Source organism: Nesoenas mayeri (genome assembly GCF_963082525.1).
Source record: "Nesoenas mayeri genome assembly, chromosome: 1".
Classification (NCBI taxonomy): domain Eukaryota; kingdom Metazoa; phylum Chordata; class Aves; order Columbiformes; family Columbidae; genus Nesoenas; species Nesoenas mayeri.
Genome location: NC_137541.1, coordinates 68,237,399 through 68,259,707, shown reverse-complemented (window position 1 = coordinate 68,259,707; position 22,309 = coordinate 68,237,399).

Here is a 22,309-nt window from a genome sequence, read left to right as displayed (position 1 = left end):
CCAGTGTAAGTTGCCAGTTCTTTTTTTTTATGAAGATAACCTTCAAAATGCCTTCAAACTCACTACCACTGAAAGTCTGTCAAGGTGATCTTTCTTACAGAAATCAGATTAGTCACAGCTCCTCTTGCCCCATCTCACAGCAGGCTCTGAATTTTCAGAAGGTCAAAAGCACAATATTCACAGCCTGAATCAGTCAGTCCCCTGCATCCTCATGAAGTGAAGGTGGTTCGGGGATCTGGGTGCTGATCTGAAGATGCATTGCTCTGTCACAGACTTCAACCATAGCGTTGGAAAAGTCACTTTCAGGCTGACATGTGAAAGAAGTTAGCACAGCTCACCAGGTTACTGGACATCCACTGAACTCTAAGGAAAAGCATGCTATTACAAACCACCTCCACAGGAACTTCAACATTTCACCTCGTGCTTGAAGGGACCTCTTCCTGATGTGGTAAATCACATGTAAGGTGAACCCTGTGGGAAGATTTCTGATGGTCTGCAAATGCAGAGAGTGTGGAAATCCCACTAGATGTCCCTCTGCCTCTTTATGCACTTGCATAGGCTTAACATTATGAACTGTCTCAGCTGTGTTCAGGTGCTGGACCTGTAAAATGGGATCAGTAGATACTTCTCTGTTACATGGAGCTTAAGGAAGAACCAATACATAAACAGCTATGAGATGCTTAGATACTGCAGTAATGGCAATTCATAAATAGCTCCTGTACCTGCCTGATGTCTGATGCCCACCCTTGCAAATAACTACCAATTACCAGATGCTGCCACACTTATTTCTTGTAGGAGTCTCCCTGCAGCTTCTCTTGTCCAATACCAACAGTACTGTTTGCAAAAAAAAGAAGGAACAACCTCTGGCCCTCTGGTGCTATAGAGCATGTCCTGATGGGTGCTGGAAACCTCTGTATGACTAAATACAATATTTGGTATCCAGCCCTTTTAGGGACACATGCTGACTTAAAAGTGTCTGGTAACATTTTCACTGTTTAACAAAGGTTTTATGAAAACCCGTTTCACCTTCTAGGCTGTTAATGAAGAATTTCTTGTGGCTACTATTTGCATACTTGCTGTTCCCACAGATGTCTGCAAAGACTTTGTGTGTGTGTGTTTGTGTGTGTGTGTGTGCGTGTATGTTACTTGCTACAACATGAAGAACATGAGAAGTAAGTACAGTGAAAAATTCAGGGCATGACATTTTTCAACACAAGGCACAGGAAAGTAGTTTGGAGGTATTGTGTCATAAGTACAGAGGTTTCCAGAGGTGCCCTCTATAAATTCTGTCAAAAGTCCTCGTGTTAGAAAGGCTCCTATACAACCAGTCTGAAGGCCCAGATGCACATATCCTTCCAGTCACATGAGGCTCCTCTAAGGTCCATTGGATTGTTGTTTCGGACAATGGTCCATCTGCTCAAATCTTAGAAGATGACTGAGTCAGTCCCAAAGTGTATAAGCATCTAAAACCCATGGAAGTCATTGACAATTAGATACTTAACCACACTAAAGAATTGGGGTTTTGGATAGTGTACCAGGTGGAAAAGTCACAACATTCAGATCCACAGACAAAAACAGTAAATGACAAAATGACAGCTGACTTGGGTATTATCCTAGAGTTGGGATCAAAGTGATCAGTTGCACAACAAATGAATTTGCAAACCAGCAGGGGCAAAACCCCTGAACAAATAAATGATTGTTGAATCAGATACAGCTGTAGAACCAACATTAGATTCTCATGCACAAGAGTCGTAACACAGACTTGTGTGAGAATCAGACTTAAATATCTTTTTCATCTTGTTTTTCTGATATGCTGTTAGTTCAAGAGGGCTCTCTAGAAGCTGTCAAGAAGTCCCACTACCATTCATCAAAAAATGAAAAATAAAACTTCTAAGCAGGAGAACATTTGCCTTGGATCTTGGAAACTAAGCTCAGTTCTTCTAAGGTAGCATTCCACACATGAACCATCTCTGCAGGGACTGACATGTCTTTCAAGATCCTATATTTTAGGCTCTAATGCTGACCTATACAGCTTTGAACTTTTGGTCTTCCACTGCTTATGTCCTCCTTTGGTAGTCATCCTTGGCCATCTTACATGACCACCTCTTTGAATTTTAACCAGCAGTCCCCCAAACCCTGTTCTGTAGCTGAGGGAAGCAGCCTACATCAAACTTCCTTCCTTCCACCATAGCACCCAATTATTTGACATCTTTGGCTCCTCTGGAAGTAAACATAGGTTTCCTGTAAAGAGAGGAATTAGATGATTAGAGGACAGATTATTAAATACCTGATCATCTAACTGCCTTGCATTCTGAATAAGTCAATTGTATTATGAAAAGACAAAGTATGATCACACAGTGAAAAACTGTATCATAATGCATATTCACAGGGCTGGGGTGAAAAAGAGCCAAAATTAGGCTGGCATCTGTAGCCTTGTTTCTGACATTTCCCATCTTTTAAATGTGAGGCACTATTTAGACATCATATTTTCTGAAATAACTATTATATTCTTACTAAATTCCTTATTGAAGGGACTCATCTCTTTCTGCTGGTTTTACATCACACTTCATGTGACTGTTGAAAATTATTTGGAAGTGACCTTAGTGTCATTATGAAAACAAAGTAGCTTGCCTACTAATACTGCAAACAAGTCCACATAAGTGTACTATTAATCTGCTTCATCTTTGAGATGTGTAATATTTTCTGTCTAGTTTTTTGCAGGCTTACAAACTATTAGTAACATGCTTTCCCAAGTCAATAAGTCAAGTAAACCAGCCCACCCTCACAAGCCCATTAAGTGTAATTAAAGCTAAAGGGTGTTTACAGATATGTGCTTACTAATATTTCTGATACCAAGGCTAAGAATAATTTGCATATGAGATAGGATCCAGTGCTCAAGTTCGAGCCTGTAGAGCACACGACTTTTGCCTTTAGTTTGGAAAGCAGGATTGCTTTCTGGTATGCCAAGATCACTTTGACTGGGGTTGGAGGGTTTCTTGAAAGTGAAAAAAACGCCACCTGCCTGACAACACCAAGCTTCTTTTTGAGATACTGTTTGCTCAACACTACTCTCCAAAGGCCTCTCTAGAAGGAGCCCTGGGCTCCTGGACATATTGGTCAAACTGAGAGGTGGGAGGCAGGACAGGCAGAAAGTCAGGGGGCAGGGAAAAAGTATCAGTACCTCTTAGGGAGGCAGAAGGGAAAGTAGCAATGGGATTGTGAGTCTGCCTACTGAAGGGCTGTAGCCAGAGTCCTGAGCTTGCCGCTCAGTTTTTAGCATAGCCGAAAAGAATGGCTGTACCAAGCCACTCTCATCCAAGTACCTGCTACAGATCATAGTGCCTTCTTCAAGATACCCAACCTCTCAAAAGCATGCCTGCAATAGTTGAAAACAGTGACCAACTCACCTGAGTAAAAGGATATAAAGTAGAAGACTCTACCCCAGCAAGCAGTCTAGAGCATTTTTCTTTTCCCCTTGCTTTTCGCTTAGATCACAGCTTGGGCTTTTCTAGCAATGGCTGGGAGCCAAATTCTCTAAAACTGCTAGAAAGGCAGTTCTCATACTATTTACAGCATAACCGGAAGCCAGAATTAGCAGATATCTCATGAGTAAGCTCATTCTCATGAGATTTCTGGTCCAACTTTGCACACTGGAGGAGTTAGAAGTGTTATGGCAGGATTGTGTTAAGCTGCATACAAATATTACATGCCCGAACCAGTGTATTGCTTTTAACTGCAATATTTTAATAAAAGGTGTGCCAGCACCCAAGAAATAGAAGGGAGGGAGTTCCCTAACTGTCAGGTTATCTCATGTTCTGGCAGAGAGAGCCTTGCAAAGCCACTTGGCTGTTTGCTGCACACAGATGGGGCCAGAAAACAAGATGTTTACTGGTGGCCTTGGGTGAGGCAGTCCTTTGGCAGGAGGTGGGAGATGTGGTTTTGATTTCTCCTACTTTTTCCCCAAACAGACCTCTTCCTTTCTCTAGATGAGTATTCAATTATTGAGCTATGAGGAACAAAGAAGATGCATCCCACAAAGGTTGGACTGTCAGGCTTCTCCTGCATGCCAGCTCTTCTGAGGATCCCTCTAGGCTGGACTCAGAGGTCAGACAGGTTGGGGTGAGAACCCACTGCAGGAAGGAGAAGAGGCATGCTGATAGCTTCAGGATGTGGAGGTTTGCTGCACGCTCCCCACTACAAAATCCTCAGTGTCAAGCGAACTTCAACCAATTAATGCATCTGGAGAGCTAAGGTGCAGTACGAATGAGTATTTTAGAGTCTCAGGGTGCCCAGTGCTGGACTTGAGGACCAAATGAACACATTATATGGTTTTTGACCCATGTGTGTTGCCCATTTCCACTTTCTGGATTTGCAGATTTTGTCCCAATGTGCATTTTCTCCCAATTTATTTTCAGATAGCAAAACTGAATACCACATAATTATTCTAGGTGAACTCCCAATCTAAATTATCGCTTTCTTTAATCTGAAAGCACAAGGTAAACCTAAATTCATAAGAGCTTCTTCTTGCTGAATAGATACTTATTTGATGATTTACCAACACTTATGGTTGTCATGTCAAACTTCAAAGCCATTTGAAATGATGAGTTATGAACTAAAATGGTATGGAAAGTCAAGAGACACAGAAAACTTCATGTGCCATTTTCAACAGGAGCAGCAGGACTTCCTTTTAGGTCAGTGTGTTTAGACATAACTGTGTTCAATGAAAAGGGCTTTTTGTTTTTACTCTTTTTGTTAGAAAGAAATATATGCTCCTATGCTTACTAAAAGCAAGGGCAAAATTCTTTTTTTTTTCTTTTTTTTTTTTTTTAATATATGTCTGAAACCTCTATTTATTTATGCACCAATTAAAATGTTACATCCTTCCAGCTGGGAAAATGCTGTCAAACCAAATTTGTTACGTACTGTACATTTTATTTTTGGAGCAGGGAGCTAACAGTAAGTTGAGAGATTTTATTTTTTTTCCCAGCAGAAAAGATATAGTGAGTGTTTTTAGACATTCCTGGAATGATCAGGTTTTGAACTGGAAGCAAAATAAAGTGGCTCACATCATGAAAAAAAAAAAAAAAAGTAAAACCTGTGCAATTATTTTAGATATGCTAGTATTAAAAGCAATTATTGTGACTGTTATTTATTGACCAATACCTATCCCAACTGGCATTTGTAAGGTAAGACCGATTTTCATCTACCTGTGAGACAGACATCTGTGTTTCCAACACATCAGTTTCAATTCCGCATCTCCCTTATGCTTGGTCTTCATAGTAATCAGTACAGTGGACTTTTTATAGAAAAGCTTTTCTGTTGCAGGGTAAATTCTAAGCAAATGCTGCAGAATATTTCCATGAACAGCCTGGAATGCACATTTGTGATTTGCTTTAGAAACCTAACTGCAGAATTTACATTCCTCAGGGAACAGGAACATAGTTCTGATGATGTTTTTCCAATAAGCTAGTTTGAACTTCAAATATTTGCAGCAAAATGTTTATGTTGACCATTGGGGTATGTGTATGCATCACAACACTGATGCAAATAGATTTTAAATAAGCCAGCGAGACAATTTCTAGATCTAGTCAGAAAACCAGAATTCCATTCCATACCTAAGACAGAATTGGTACCATCAAGAAAAATGCATTACACAACAGTGAAACTTCATTTCCTGACAGAAGCTGAAATTCGGTAAAAATATGTGATCACCATTTGCAAGTCAAAAGAATGCAAGTTCATCAGTTAAATTATTTATTTTACTTCAGTGAATCTTATGTTACTGGGGATAACAAATCATGTGTTTTGAATCACATTCTTGAAGGAGTTTTTGCAACCTGAAATAGCTCTCTGACAGGTCTCTTGAGCTTGGGACATGAAGGGAAACTAAGTAGCTAATGAAAGTATTTTTACAGTATGTCTCTTTGCAAAAAAAAAAAAAAAAAAAAAAAAAAAAAAAGGAAAAAAGGAAACAGTAAAAGCCACTTGATATAGAAACTACACAAACCTTTTGTACCTTGGGGTTAATGCAGCATCAAAAGGGATATGGCAGCAAGGGCATCACAGGGCGTAGGAATACCTGATGCATAAGCAAGGGCCCAGAGGGAAGGATGCCCAAAGCTTTTTGTAACACATACACTCAACACAGGCCGTTGGCTAGTACTTCATCGAACTTGACACATTAGACCACTTTATAAAGAGCTTGACCTAGTAAAATTCTGATGAACTTCCCTATTACTAGCTGAGAAACCTTAGGTCTAGTGAAACTTGACAAAAATAAGAGCAACTTTCACTTTCCTTAGTCAATGATGCTGAGAAGGGAAAGCTTTCAGCCAAAGGAGAGACAGCAGAACTCTTCAAAAGTGACTCATGCTCAATCAAAAACAAGTTCTGAAGGAAGATTTTGGACATGCAACCAGCACATGTATTTGTGTGTATTATACCTGTGCTAGTAAAGCAGCTTAAACACAATGGGTTCATTCTGCTCACCCTGCCCAAGAAAGTCACCAGTGTGACTTTAGAATTACGTTGGTATGAAAGCAAAATCCAGCCTCAAAATTGTGGTCTCTCTGTTCATTCTCACTGTGCAGGAGATGGTATTACTCCACCACCAGGATTTTAGCAAGTTAGCAAAATGAAGATAATACACCTAAGAAAGTCTTTATTACGAAAAATTTAAAATCTTGGCTAGTTTTTTTTTTATTCCAAAAGCAAAAGCTGATCACCCTTTCTTTTTAATGCACGAAACATTTTTAATTCAAAAATGTGTAACAAAATTACATGTTTGGAATTCTAAACTTCAATACAAACTCAGTTTCCCAGGCTGAGATAGGAAAATATTCTCCTCAAAAAGAGACAAAACTGTAAATATCTAAAATCAACATGGTTTAGCAGATCACTACAGTTTGTAATGGCAGCAGACCCAAAAGGTTCTTGCTACTCTCAGGACAAAAAAATAATCCTATCTCAATTCAGTATACCAGACATTTTCCTTGGTTTTTTGTTTTGTTTTGTTTTGTTTTAATCTCCACAGGTTGCTTGCTTTGACAACCTGAGAGAGGCTTTATAGCATACATATCTTGGCACCTGCTTTGTTTCCAAAATCTTAAATTCCTCTTGTAGGAAGCATGAGCTGCTGGTGTGAGGAGGAAGAAGAATAGGTCCACTTGGGTTCTGTCCATGTAAGTTGGTCTCCAAAGTTCTAGTAGTTTTTTGATACCGTCTTGTTTTGTCAGTGCCAGGCATCTCAGTTTACCAATTTTATTAAAGCTAGCCTAACTGTGTGGTCCATAACTGACCAAACACCCTTGACTTTGGTCACTGGGACTGTGTAAAAAAATTGTTTGAAAGCTTGCTCGTTAATTTCTCTCAAAGTCTAGTATTTGTCTGAGTGGGAGCTCAACTCTGATGCTTTGCAATAGGAGAGAAAATAATTTATTGTTTGTGATCTGATATCTCATAAGCACTGCTTGAAAGGAGGCAGTGGAAAAGTTGCTTAAATATCCCAGCCTGCTAATGTGTTGATCCTGCACCGAGTCATGCTCTCCCCCTGCCATCTGTTCGATGAGGAGTCAGAGAACTGTAAGAGTTCTTAGTTTCAGCCTGCCAGAGCAAAAGACACTTTTTTCTGGGAGAAACTTGCCCTCAGGGGGAAACACTAAGAGATAAGCCTTCTGCTAAGACTATGCTTGCTCACATGCTGGCATCACAGACAACATTCAGGAGCGCTGAAGAAAAGGATTAGAGTAAAACTGCTGATACATATTTGAACGAGACGTATACAAGACTGTTGGTCAAATAGCACGTTGCCTAGATTTGCATCTGTTCCAGGTGTATGCCATGATCAGACAATGGGGGCAAGCCACAGGGAAGCAGATCACAGAGTTCGCTTTCGATATCCATGGATTTGGTTGCACAGCCACACACAAGCATGACCTTAGGCTGCCATATGAACAGGGCATCTCTATGAGGTAGATTCATTTTCACAGCCTGGGTGAGTGAATGGAGCACCAGGAGAGGATGCCAGTGCAGGAAGCCCAAGGCTTGGTCAACTGAGAGTGTCTAAAGGGGTGACTGCTTCTGTCCTGCAGCCTCAGCCTGAAAGGACACATTTTGGGCAAGGACAGCTGTTGCTAGAGCCAGAGCAGATTCTTTGCATCCGTCCCACCATTTCCAACGCAGGCTTGTGGAAGCAGTAGAACAGTGTTGCCTCTGCACCCATCCAGCTGCTTGCCAGGCCCTGGTGCACACCCCCGGTGTTCAGCTGCCCATGCCCAAGTCCAGCTCCTTGATATCGCAGTTGTGTGAACTTGGACCTGACTGCTGGGAAATAACTGCGTGGGAAAGAGCTGGGAGAATCCTCACTGAGACACTCTCCTCTTCCCTTGGGAGCCGCCTTTAAAGCTCAGGCTCTCAGTCCTAGTCCTTGCATGAGCTACATAGCAGCTGTGCTTGTGCCTGTGCCTGGCCATGCACTGATTCAGACCTTGACTCCACACCTGGGTCCTGCCTCATTTTTCCAGACTTGTCTGGCTACCATTGATCTCCTGGCTGTTCCAGTTCACCCGTGTTCAGGTCCTGTGACCCTTCATAGAATCACATAGATCACAGAATCACAGAATGGTTAGGGTTGGAAGAGACCTGTGGAGATCATTTAGTCATATAGTAACAAATTCTACATTCATACAATTCTAAAATTATATTTGGCCCTTTGAAGGCAACTGCAAGGCTGATGTGCCCTTCCCCCCGCAACCCCACCTCCAGCCTCGTGAAAATTAATTTGACAGCCCTGATCTAGTCCAACCCACCTGCTAAAGCAGGTTCACCTAGAGCAGATCGCACAGGAATGTGTCCAGGCGGGTTTTGAAAGTCTCCAGAGAGGGAAACTCCACAGCCTCTCTGGGCAGCCTGTTCCAGTGTTCTGTCACCCTCAAAGTAAAGAAGCTTTTCCTCATATTCAGATGAAACCTCCTGTGCTTCAGTCTGTACCTGATGCCCTTCATCCTATTGCTAGGAATCACAGAAAGGAGTCTGGTCCCATCCTCTTGATGTCCACCCTTGAGATATTTATAAACATTGATAAGATCCCCTCTTAGGCTTCTCTTCTCCAGACTGAGCAGATCGAGCTCTCTCAGTCTCTCCTCATAAGAAATGTGCTCTAGGCCCCTAATCATCTTTGTAGCCTGCCACTGGACCCCCTCCATTAATTCTTTATCCTTCTTAAACTGGAGAGCCCAGAACTGGATGCAATACTGCAGATGTGACCTCGGCAGGGCAGAGTAGAAATAAATAAAATAAACAAATGGTTTCTCCATTCCATTTTTTCAGGTTCAGGTGCTGCAGGACTGCAGCCTGCTTGGTGACACACCACCCTGCCCACCCTGTGGTCAACATTAGCTCCCAGATTGCCTTCCCATGGGAAGCAGCAGTCCTCTCCTGCTGGTCCCTGACACCCTTAAGTTCTCTGCTGTAGCCTACTGCCTCACCTCACTAGCTGATGAGGGGGACTCAGGACAGAGAACAGTTAAGCCAGGTTTATTATTCACTCATTTAAATCCACTGGATTTAGGGACCTATTTCTGATGCATGGTAACCAGAAGAAAACCACTGTATGTACTTTAAGGATGGGAAAGTCTTGTTCATTTGTTTTTGCTATCAGTATTGTTCCCTGCAGCGTATTCTCCAGAGATGTGTCCTGCTCATCTTCACATGACCAAAGGACTGGAAATTTCATCATTTCCTAGGAACACTATCATACAGCCTAAAAAAATCCTAGCATTAGGAAATACTAAGAAAGCAAACATCTTCTGAGGGAATAAAAAGGCACTCAGAAGCCTGTGAATTGAGCTGCTGACCCAGTAACAGTTCCTGTGTTAAGCTGGGCAATGTTTGTTAACTCTGTGACCCATGGACCACTGGAAGTGTCGCCCACAAAAATCCCAGAGAAACCAACCAACATGTTCCAGAGAAACAGCAGAAAATCCCAGCTCTCCCAGTGCCAAATGCAGAAAGACCACTGAAAGCCATAGGAACTAGGGTACCTGAATTCACATCCGTACATTCCCATCCATTTGCAGAAGCAATATGGGCTCCTAAGTAGCTTGGGGACCTCCATGGATCTATTTGTTGCCTCCTGGTTTCTTGCAATTGTGGTAAATCTTAATGTCAGGCAAGATCTCATGGATGATCATAAAGACAGTTGGCTGTTTAGGGAGACCTATCTTTGTGAAGTTCATGAAGACGTGATCTTCAGAAAATTCTTCTGTGGTTTGACCTGTTTAACAGGTCACTATAACAAAAAACTGAAGTCCCATGCAGAAAATGAAGTTTTGTTTCGCTGACCAAACCAGCCTGACACTGTTGTCCTCTAATATTCTTCCCCTTTTAAGGCTATAGACTTATTATGTCCTATTGTCACAGTATTTTTTAAGCATTATTGCTGAAGAAGGAGAGATAAAAGAGTTTTCTTTGAAAGCCAATGCAGTGCCTGCCTGGCAGCCCTTGGCCCAGTCTCCATCCAAGTGTTGGAGGGTATGTTTCTTTAAGGCTGGTTATGTGTTCATTTGACAGGGCAAGTGCATACGTGAAACAAGCTTCTGTTGAAGATTTAAGTCTGCGGGGGAATTTTCTAATGATCGTTTTTAGTTAATAGGCACAAGTTGTTAGCCTGAGCTGGGAAAGCCTTTTTTTGTGTGTGCCAATTCCACCCCCTCTTTTTTTTTTTTGTCATGGATTTAGTTCCCACAGCTAATGCACCTAATAATGAGACTGGGCAAGCGAATGCCAGCGTAATGATATGAAGCTTGTTTGGCCCTGACAAAGAACACAGAGAGCGGCTGGATGGCCTAAACGACAGGCCAAGGGCTCTATTCATCCCAAATGATCTCTCGCCTTGTATGCCACCGAATCCCACAGAAGGAAGGCTGCAGAACCGAGCTGCACCTCAGGATGGGAGAGGTGTCCAGCAGGGACTCGACTGTGCCCTACAATGCTCCCTGAGCCCCTGTCATGGGGCTTTTCAATAAATGGGGGTCAAAACAGAGAAACAATCAAGGGTTAAGCCCTTGACTGAATATTTTAGTCACTGTTTCCTAACACACATACACACCAACCAGTTACAGAGAGGGAAAACATCTTTTAAAACTTACCAGACAGGTTACAAGGACCTTGCTCAGCCCCAGCTACCCCAGCTTCAGTGGAAAGCAGGGGGTGGTATTCTGTATTCTGTCTTTTTAACTAGCATTTTCCCTTCAGTGGTTTCCCTCTCCCTTCCTCTCTTTTTTCAGGCTGAGTTAATAAACACCTAGCAACTTACTTCATGGCGTCTGTGTGCAAACAGCTCCCACTGAGCCAGTGAAAACTGTTCCTGCAAGAAGTCGATTGGAGCCTTTTCCACCTCAGCCTCCCAGAGCACTCCACAAAGGAAGGTGGTATTCTGGTGTATGGTCCATTTCACAGATCAGACCACCCCAAATCCCTTCCCATGGTTCCTGTCCCATCACTTCAGTCACTGATGGGACATGAACCAAGCCTTCCAGCTCCTAGCCATCCTCTATTTCTGTGGCTTGGCTTCAGTTTTGCATTTGTCACAGCCCAACAAATCCTCCTCAACACAAGGAGCTCTGAGCATGCAAGAAGAGCAGGTAAAAATCACTGTGGGCACAAAAGACATCATTGGGGTGAGGTAGGTCTGGTAGCAGATGATAGCTTAGTTGTGCCCTAGAAGATGCCATTAGGGTTCTTTTTATTTAACTGGGATCAAAACAGAGGAAATTATTATGAGCTAAGCCTTGAGGTGACAATCAGAACTATTTTGTAGTGCAGAAAATATTTTCTAAACAGTACATTTTCCCATAGATATTTTTTTCTCTGAAAATTTATTCCAGAAAAATTGTCTGATATTTTAAGAAAAAAAGAAGAAAATCAAAACAAAAGAAAATTTGTTTCATTAGCTGTAGATCTTCTTTCAAGGACAACTAACAGAAAGAAGTCCATCTAATATTCTAATTTTTGTTCTATCAATGTTTTTTGTAAGAGCAAACAACATATTATTTAAGCAGCTCTATGGATAAGTAATTTGAGAGAAACCATTTGCTTTAATATATTTTTATGCTTACAGAATATCTGCTAGCAAATGATCATATTCTCCATACTGTGCAAAAATATTCAGCACCAAGGAGATTTTTTAATAATTAACATACTATTGCATTATTTTAAACAAATTCTTCTCTTTGCTAGAGCTTTGTTGTAATTGGTCAGCTGAGTCTATAGCATATGTTTCTTGTCCCCAGCTGGATGACCATATTTCCCCTATGGATATAAATGTTCATAGTTGGAAATACTGACCTATCCAAGGTCGAAATTTGTATAGACTGGTTGTTTGTGATAAATGAACTTAACTGCGTGAATGCTCACAGAAGGCTGAAATGAGTGGAATATTAGTACAGCTGAAATAAATTCATGTATTGATTTTAGTGAATGCTCATAGAGAAATGTTCACAGAACCAGTTTGATCTGAAAGTATCTGGTGAGATACTTCTATGTACAACCAGTGCTTAACACATCAACAGGACCTCGGTAAAACAGCTTTGCACACTAATGATGATTTTGTTATCAGGCACAGGATAAATGCCATTACAAAGACAGATTAGGTTCTTTGCCTTTCTCGAAATAAAACCACTAATTCAAGCATTGCCTGTGGTTACCACAGGCAGGTAGATTGCACATGAAGCTATGGCTTCTACTTTGCTACTGCATGCTCTAGAAGGAAGCTCTCAAGAAACAATAGTCTGAGCTATAGGTAGTATTTGAGGTGTAGCATTATTATTTTTTTAATCAGACCCTTTTATTGTACACTATAAAAAAGCCTATTAGCATTTTCTTTTCAGATGCTTTGCTGCACCACAGCTGCTATGACTCTGCAGTCAGGAAAGCAGAATTGGTGTGACTGCAATTCAGGAAAGAAGTTGAAAAGAGAGAAGAAAAAAAAAATAAGGCTTTCTAAGACAGCTAGAAGAAAGCATGCCAATTAAATTTTTAAAGAGAGACAGAGGGTGGGAAGAAAACAAGAGCTAAAAGGCTAGAGGAACCTGGGGAAAGTTGGGGAGGAGAGAAGGAAAGGGGCACAAGAGAACCATATAAATGAGAAATGGGATGAAGGACAAAGTGAGGAAAGTTAAGGCACTGCACAGCAGCAGTGCACACATTGAGCATAACTACTGAGGGAGAAGAGGGAAAGGAGGGCCAGAAGAAGACATATGATGAAAAAAGGGAAGAAAATTCAATGAAAGGAAAGAAGGGAATCCACACAGAAACAAGAGAGAAAGCAAAGAGGAACGTGACAAGGACAAGAATTCTGGGGGTTTTTTAGAGCAGTGCTGTCTTTCTGAGCAGGGAAGCAGTGAACAAGTGAGAACTGATATGCAATTTGTGTTAATAATGTACTGTGTTCCCTGCATGTGCTCAGTCTATATAATTCATTGCAAATTTAGGTCATCAGGAGTCATTTAAGATGCATTCCTTGATGCGTTAGCATACTTCTGAAAAGGCAATCTAATATCGAGAGCACTTTACTGAAATGAACACCAGATAACTCATCCTTCATCGTAATCATGCTAGAGCCAATAATATGACATGTGCCAAGAACACACCGGTGTCACTATTATTTCAGAAAATCCTAAATAATTTGCTACAACTTATTACGCCAGTGCAAAGGAGAAACATAGCTTGTTCTCTCCTTAGGACAAGCCTGATGTATCATTCAACACAGTTAGATGCTTAACTTCACCCACAAATAGTTTAATCAAAGACAATGTGATTTCTTGTGCCCATAAGGTTAAGCACATACAGGCAGCTTTGCCAAGTCAGAACTTATACCTCCTGCCACCAAACCAGGCAGTTTCCATTAAAACCTTTAGAACTGCACATTAACTCTCAGGCATTATATGATGGATCACATACAAATACTCATTTTCCTAACTCTATGCTACTACTTCTATAAGAAAGTCTCGGAAGTTAGGGCTGATAAAAATAAGGCTGAAAGCTTATTGATCTTGGCAAGCTTCACAATTTTGCTAAAAGCTAGGGAAGGATGGGGCTTTGCTTTATCTTCTGGTGATTAAGAGGCAGTATCAGAAGCAAGAGAACAAATATATCCCAGGAAACATCCCACATACACACACATTTCCAACAACTGATGATTTAGAATACAAAGTCCCATTTTCAAAATTCTCTAATGTACTAACGATTTTAAATTCTAATAAAAGTCAAGGAGATTTGGGCCTTTCCCCTGCTTTCTTTTCAGGATTTCCATTGCCACCTAGAATTTTGTTTTCCTTGTACACCATATATTTTACTAAATTGTTACCCTGGTATTACAAAGGAACTTGATATTAAGCCTTTGGCTGTGGTGGTTATTTAAGCTAAGTTTTTCAGGTGTGTAGGTGCTTCAAAACGAAGATGGACAAACAAAATCCTGCCAAGAAGACACCACCAAAAATTATGTTCCTTCCCCTCAAAAGGACTCAAAGCCAAATGCATGAAGAAGTGTGTGTAGATGTACTTGTGCACACAGTCAAATATTTGGTTTGTTTGTGGCAGAAGAACTTTGGCTGCTCTTCCTATTCTGGCAACCAAAAGTTCAGGTTTCTCAAGAGAGGTGTCCCATAGTCACATACATAGCAGATACAATCTGAGAATCTTCCCCCTTTGATGAAAACTTTGAAATACTTCATACTTGTTATTTTCTGTGCTTTCTAGGGATTATACAGTAGCTCAAAGTCACCCTTTACAAGACAGCAAAACAGTTAAAGAAAACAACCATCATCTGATTATAGTGTCTCACATTTTGAGGAGGGATAAGAACACCAGTCTACATAAGCTAGTCCTTTTACAAGGCTCATAATTTCACCTGTCCTTTAACCCTGACTTGTCAGAGAAGAATGAAGTTTCTTCACAGCTCCAATGCCTTTGAACACAACCCCACATGTGGATCTCTGAGAAACCACACGTTTTTATAAGCAGGACCTTGTTTTGATCTAGAATTTCTCATTCAGAACTCTTGACTTCTACAAGTAAGCTCAGTGCCTACCTCAGTGCACAGACAAGAAAGCAGAGGGATAGGAAGGTGTACAGCCTGATTAGCCCAAGAATGATACTAAGCTCCTGTCCTCCTCTTTCTCCAATCTTCCTGGGCTCTAATATCTATATGGAGTACACATACATGACCCATTTCACTTCTGTGGCACCAGAAAATCTGAAAGTTGTTGTAATTTAGTATGTATCTGCTAATGATTAGGACAGTTTGAACAATCTGAAGATCCTGTTGACTTCTTACTAAGTTCCTTTGCAGTAGAAGAATAATAATTATTGAGCATAATATGTGGCATGCACACAGCACAAAATTTCCAGACATTAATGCTTCTTGGAGGTTGCTGAAGCAGTCAAATGAAAATGAGTCATTACCTTACAACAGTATTAGGGAAAAGAGCTACTTCTGTTGGTTTGAGGTTTGTTAAACTAAAGCACATGTTGGATGGAAGCAGTAGCTCTGAAGCAGACATCTCAAACATAGCTGGAATCACAGCATAGCCATGTAAATGATTTGCACACTGGTACCAAAAATAAATATTTATTGAGCCTTCCTTAAAAAAAGTAACAATTGTTATGCTTATCACTATTCTAGATTGCAGGATGTCGTGTATAAACATTTACATTTTCTCATTGTTCCCACCAGTGAGCATTTGAATTTCACTGTAAACAATGGCTTTGCATTTGGTGGGGAATGTCAAGTTTCACATCCTACTGGTGGTGGTAGGCACAGCCATTCACATTGCAAACTCAGGTGGAGGGAGCCAACCTGCAGGCAACCTTCTGGCTCAGGTGAGGAACCTTTCCAAGGAAAGGTGCCTCCAGGTAGGGTGGGAGTCCACCTGCCAGGCTTTGCTCCTGGCATGTTCCTTGCAATGCTCATCACAAAGCTGTGTGCACCACAGAGATGTGATACCATACAGCCTCTCAAATAGTAACTCTTGGCAGAGTAGCTGTGCTGTAACACCATTTAAAGCAGTCATTAAGAAAAAAGACCATTCAAATTGTGCTGGCCACAAACGAAATTTCTGAGGCCCCATCAGATTTCCCACTCAGGGCAGTTTACCCACATCCTGGGATCACAAGAAGGGAAAATGAGGCAGCTTCTGTGCTCTCTGTGCCTGTCTCAGTGATACTCTGAGCTACAGCTGCTCTGGAGACCTCTCCTTTGGCCAGAGGAAAAAAAAAAAATCTTAGGAACAGACTCCCAAAGGTATGTGGGCACATAAAGGCGTAGCCAAACACCCACATGATTTTTCAAGAATACCTCAGCTACCTTGGAGCTTTCAGAAAACCTTCCTAGTGCCTATCTGCATCTTTAGGCGTCTACATGCCTTTGAAAAGTTGGCCTTTAGCCCCTTATCCTTATGAAAGTATTTCCCCTGGAAGAAATGACTGGCAATTAGTTTAAGAATGAGGCGCTCCCTTTTAAATCCAGTACAAATAGCTGGAGTAGATAAATCACCACAAGACCAATGACTCTAGATAGACATTATGCCAAAGTAACTCATAGGAATATAATTTTTAAGCTGCCTGACTATGTTAATGCATGGATAAAGTGTTCAAATCCTGTTACAGAAGGTTTTTAAATATAGTTCTCACTTAGCAACTGTTTTCCAAAATTAAGGTACTAATGTCAGAATTAAACAGTGTTAAAAAGAAGTTTCCTGAAAACTGATTTCCACAATGGTTTACTGGCTTGCGGAAGTGAATGAATAATTTGATAGCTTGAATAATAAAAATCTGATAATGTAGAAAATAATGGACACAATATCCATTAACAGGCTGAGGCAACTTAGAAACTTCCTTCACAAGCACACTGGTACAACGTTCTCCATTGTAACATTTGTTACCAACACCTTTCAAAGATGCCAAATGAGACAGATATCTGATCAGATCCAATGTGATAATCCCACAGAGATATTTTTCACATGTATTTGAGTAGTATCTGTGTGTTCTCCTTGCACACTGAGCTGCTGTGATTCTCCAAAGTGATTAGCTTTCGAAGTCCTGAGATCTTTCTATGTGCTACGAGTTTCCTATGGTGAATAAACAGACCAGAGTTTGTACTGGGCTTCTAATCCCTTTTGGTGCTATGAGAAGAACAGCGGACAGTCCATAAATCAGGAGGAGAAAAGGTAAATGTATCTTCACTCAGACATCATTATTAGAACCACATCAGAATGTAGTAATTATTTCCTGCCAGAAATATGTAAACAAATGGAAAAATCACTTCTTAAAAATTGTCACTATGTCTGTCAACTCGACATTATAACAAACACACAAAGAGAAATCAAATACAGTGTACCCTTTCTCCATCAGCTCCAGATCTAGGGCAGTGTATGCTTCTTTTATGTATCAGGGCAATTATGCTCTTCATGCTCATCTGGAAGGGAGGAGAGGGGATAACATACTTGCCTGAACACAATGAATATGAAAGGGGCAAGGAGGAACCCAGACCTCCTGAGCATGATTTACTTTTTTCACAGATGGATATCTAAGGTATGAACACACTTTTCAGTATATGATTAGTCCAGGCTACACACTTCTCTTTCTCAATAGTTGAAGTTAGGTGATGAAATAGAGAATTTTGCCAACAAGCTGGTCAGCATGATGTGAAAAATTTGCCATGGCAATCCCCATACTTTCCAAAGTACACCTCACACAACTGGACCACCTCTGTTGGGTTTGACTACTACAGACACATTGATATTCTGTGGATTCTTAAAAGATGTTCTAATGGAGGTACAAGTGAGTTCATCTGCAAAACTGACAAAACAAAGAATCAGGAGAGACCAATATGGTTTTGTGATTGCTTGTGCCAAGAAAAACAGTAGCAGAGAAGTAAATCAACTAATAATGGCTAATTTGAGTAGCAGTTCCCTGGACATTGTAGGAGTTGTATCCATTAAGACAAAGATTGTCTTAGCAAATGTTGATTAGCAAGTCATTGTTTTATTTAACCAATCCCATTTTCTACAATTTTCAGCCAACACACTATTCCTGAATAACTTCATTTGCATAGTCAACTGTCACATCCTCATGGAGTGGCTACTGCTGGCCATCTATAGCATTTGGAGTTACTTTTGTGCTGCAAATAGATAACTGGAAATATAAATGGCAAAATTCCTTTAGAGGTTTCTGGACAAATAGTTGTTTGTGCTAAGAAATGAAAAATCTATGATTCACACTTACATTGCAAAGTCCTTTGCAAATGTTGCCCCAGCCAAAAATCCTGCATATTTTCAAAAAGTTATTTCTGAATCAATTGGTGTCTTACCAGTTCTAGATCACAGGTATGCAAAGGGAAAAAGACACAGATATGTCAACAAGTTAATTCTGATGAAGAGGTGGGGGAAATAGAAAAGGTATTGAAATACACTCAATATGCTAAACTATCTTGATAATTTTGTGACTTATCATTACCTCCCACCCAACCACTCATTTCTCTTGCGCATTCAACGCATCTTTTCTTAAAGTCTGTGATATCTGTGAAACAGTATGTACCAGCTGTGTAGAGTGGACCCTGACCAAGATGAGCTCCCTTGGCATTGCTACAGTACAAACATTATTAATAACAATAGCAACAAAAACAACAAAGTTTAAATCTATTAATGCTCATTGTCAAAGATTCCAAATGATCGCCAGTTATAGAAAAAAATCCCTTCCATCTAATTCAGGCATTCAAAGATGACTAACTGCTAGGGAGGAATGATATCCATTAACAAATGAGGACAAGGAGGAAGAAAGTTATTGTTGAGTTAAAATGAGCAACAATGAACTCCTTTTCAAAACGTATCAACAGCTCCAGAAGTTCTCTGTAAAGGAATGATTATCCTGTGAGTATAAACTGTTGGTAAATGGCAGGAAAGAGAGCTCCTGGCACTTGTGAACATGTATAAAACATCTGGTTTTGGCAATAGGCATACCAAACCTCAGCTGACATACAGTGAATAGTGACACCATGGACTTCAGATGGCAAGTAATCTGATGAAATAAAAAAACTAGTGGATGAGAGGGTGTTAGGGATGTATTTGGATTTTGGTCCATCATGTGTTCGTGTGTTGAAATAAAAGAAAATAATCAAAAGTTCATAAAGTTTACTGGAAATTGAACAGTCTTGCCTAGACAGAAAACCTGCTGAAACCCACTGAGATTTTATTTATTTTGCTATAATTATAAACCTTTTGGCTGCAAAAGCCTGATGCTGATTTACATATTCTGAGGTACAAGCCCCACTTCTAGAAAGAGTTCAAAAGAAATAGAAAAATACTGAGTGTGGGAGAAGTCTAATGGGTTGGTTTGGGTTTGGTTGAATTTCAAGAGAGCCCAAGGGAGAAGAGGAGCAAAAAATACTGTAGTATGGGTTATGAGTCTCTCCGCATTAGAAGAAGAGGGGATGAACAACTCAGGAGAGACGTGAATAGTCAAAAGAGAGAGTTCTGTTAAAAACAGAGACAGAAAATAAAATAACTTGGTTTGGAAACATGTTCTCTGTAGGTAATTCTCTCTCCACGTTCTATTTTGACTGATTACATTGCTGAGGAAAATAGTTTGCGTACTTAGAAGAGATAATGGGAAACCAACATGAAGAAAAATACTTAGAAAGAAGGAAAGAGGTATGAGAACAAGAGATGTGGTGGACAAGAATTGTGACAGTAAACCTCTCTTTACTTCAACCATAACCGTGATGAGACCTCATGGCTGTATCAGGAAGCAAGACCAGCTTAATAAATGCAATATAACATCAAGGTTAATAATGGCAAACACCCATCAATGGAACTGGTAGAGACTCCAACATCATAAGTATTTAAGTCAAGATTCAATGTTCTTCTAAGAGCTTTGCTTTCAGTTGTCTGAGTCGTGTGGACTTTCTGCAGAACGGAAGAAAGCTCTAAAGCCAGCACCATACAGATAATCACAATGCTCTTTTCTGGCTTTATACTATGACCACAAGACTTTTAGCCCAGTTGCTGTGAATGGCATTCTCAGGTGGATCCATCACAGTGGTCAGTCACACTTCCCAGACACATTCACTGGCTACTGAAAGCTCTTTTAAAGTAACTGAAACCCAGCAGGTATCCCAGGGGAGACCTCATCTGAGAAGAATACTTATGCCATAAGCTTCATGGTGGGTATAGAGTACACAGAGGCAAGACCTGAAAGACAGCAGGATGAATTTGCAATTCCTTGGTTGCCTGCACAGCTTCCAGCTCCCTGCAGTGATACTGGGGCTCTACCTTTTGAAATCACTGCAATCTGAGCAATTATGAATGTCTTTTCAGAAAGTCATAAGGCTTTTCAGAGGATCACTCATCTCCATTTCTCTAGTAGTGAACAAGATTTTTTTTTTTTTTTTTTTATTACTAGAGCTATTCAGCACAGCTCCATAGAAATACATGGAAAAACACTGGTGTAAAGCATATGCAAGTGAGAGAGAAACCAGACCTACATTCAGTCTGCCCCACTCAGAAAACGGGACAGCAGCAGAGACTGAGCATAAAGACGTGGTGTGTGCAGTGGCAACCCACTGAGTCTGGTTATAGGTACACACTTCAATGTAGAACAAACCATGGTTGAAGAAGTTCTGTGTTGGAAATGTGCATCTACCTCATACTAAGATAACAACATTCTGTGAAACCCGGATATAGGACTTGAACTTAGTGTTTCTCCAAAGTATAGGTACATTCAGTGAGCTCCACATTTTGTTTTGGTATCCTCTTCTAGTTACCTATCACTGAAAAGAACTATATGTTTATATAAAGCCTTGGCTGCTTCTCTGATCTTACCTCAGGAAAGAGTTTTCCTTCTTTTTTTTTTTTCTCTTTGTTTTGGTTGAGAAGGTGTCTCTCCAAGCATACTCATATTCTTTAGACACACTACTTCTGTCTTTCCTCACCCATTGGCAAGCAAATTTGCCTCCCATATTAGCAGCTGTTCCTACCTTATGATAACCTTTTCACTAGTGTAACCCAAAACATGCATTTGTACCATGCTTCTGGTCACTTACTCACCCACCATGGCCACCAGCAGAGCTACAGTCCAAACCTCTGAAGACACAGCTCCTTGTCGGTCAGACTGGGAAATAATGAGGGAAGCTCTTGCATCTGCATATGCCCCTCACATATAACAGTGCCATGTAACAGATTGTCAGACCAGGAGGTTTCATTATGATCATCTAAGACTGCTGAATCCAGGCAATAACATCAGTCTTAAGGCCAAAGCTTCTGTCAGAGTTAGACCAAATAATTTACAGTAATCCAGAGAGGCAATGAAGATGCCCTCAGCCCTCCCCAAGAAGCTGTGTCAACAGTTCATGCCCCTCCTTGTTAAAAATGTGCATCTTATTTCAGACCCGAGCCATCTAGGGAGCTTTACAATGACTGAATTTTGTTATGCTTCTGTCTACATAATTAAATGGTCCCCTCCAGCCGTGATTATCCCCCTTCAAGGAGTGCTCTCAACTGTAATCAAATCACCGCTTCACCTGCAGCGAGTGGGTTGCTCGTGAGTTTCGCCACCCCAGATCACAGGCCGGCACTTCACCACACCTGCCGCTGTAAGTATCTCACTCAAAGCATCTTCTCCCTGGGCTTTTCCCTGCCCACCAAAAGTTCAGCTCTCTGGCAGAAGCGGCAGCAGACTGAACAGTGCCACGCTCTGGCCACCGTCATGGCTTCACGGGGGAAAAGGACGCATGTGCATATGTGTGTGTGTGTCCATGAGATCTGCTGGTCAAATGTTTTCCTTTCCCAGGGGATATATTTGACACCAAGATAAAGGGGCAGCGTGGAAAACAAACTTACTTTCCCCTCCCGCCTCTCCTTGGAGTTTGGTATTGTAAAACAAGCCACACTAGCTGAGATTCTTTTTGAAAGCTCCTAGTTATCTTAGCAGCTGTAATATAAACCACAATCTCCTTGAAGTATCCCCCTGCCACAGCTCCCTTCCTAGTGGGGGATGGAGGGGCAAAATTACCATAGTACTCATGGGGAACAACATTTTTTTCATTAGTTCAGGCATTTTTTTTAAGGTGGCTAATGCAATACTATATGTTTTCTTTCGGAGTTCTGCTAAACCTGTTAGTTACATATGTGCAAAATGTGATAGCGTCCATCTCTCTGCACCTCATTAGCAGTATCTCCCTTGCCTTTGTTTCGGTCATGTTGAACTACAGTGGGAAGTAAAAGGGGTGATGGTTATGAAGTGTGTGGGTGAAGGG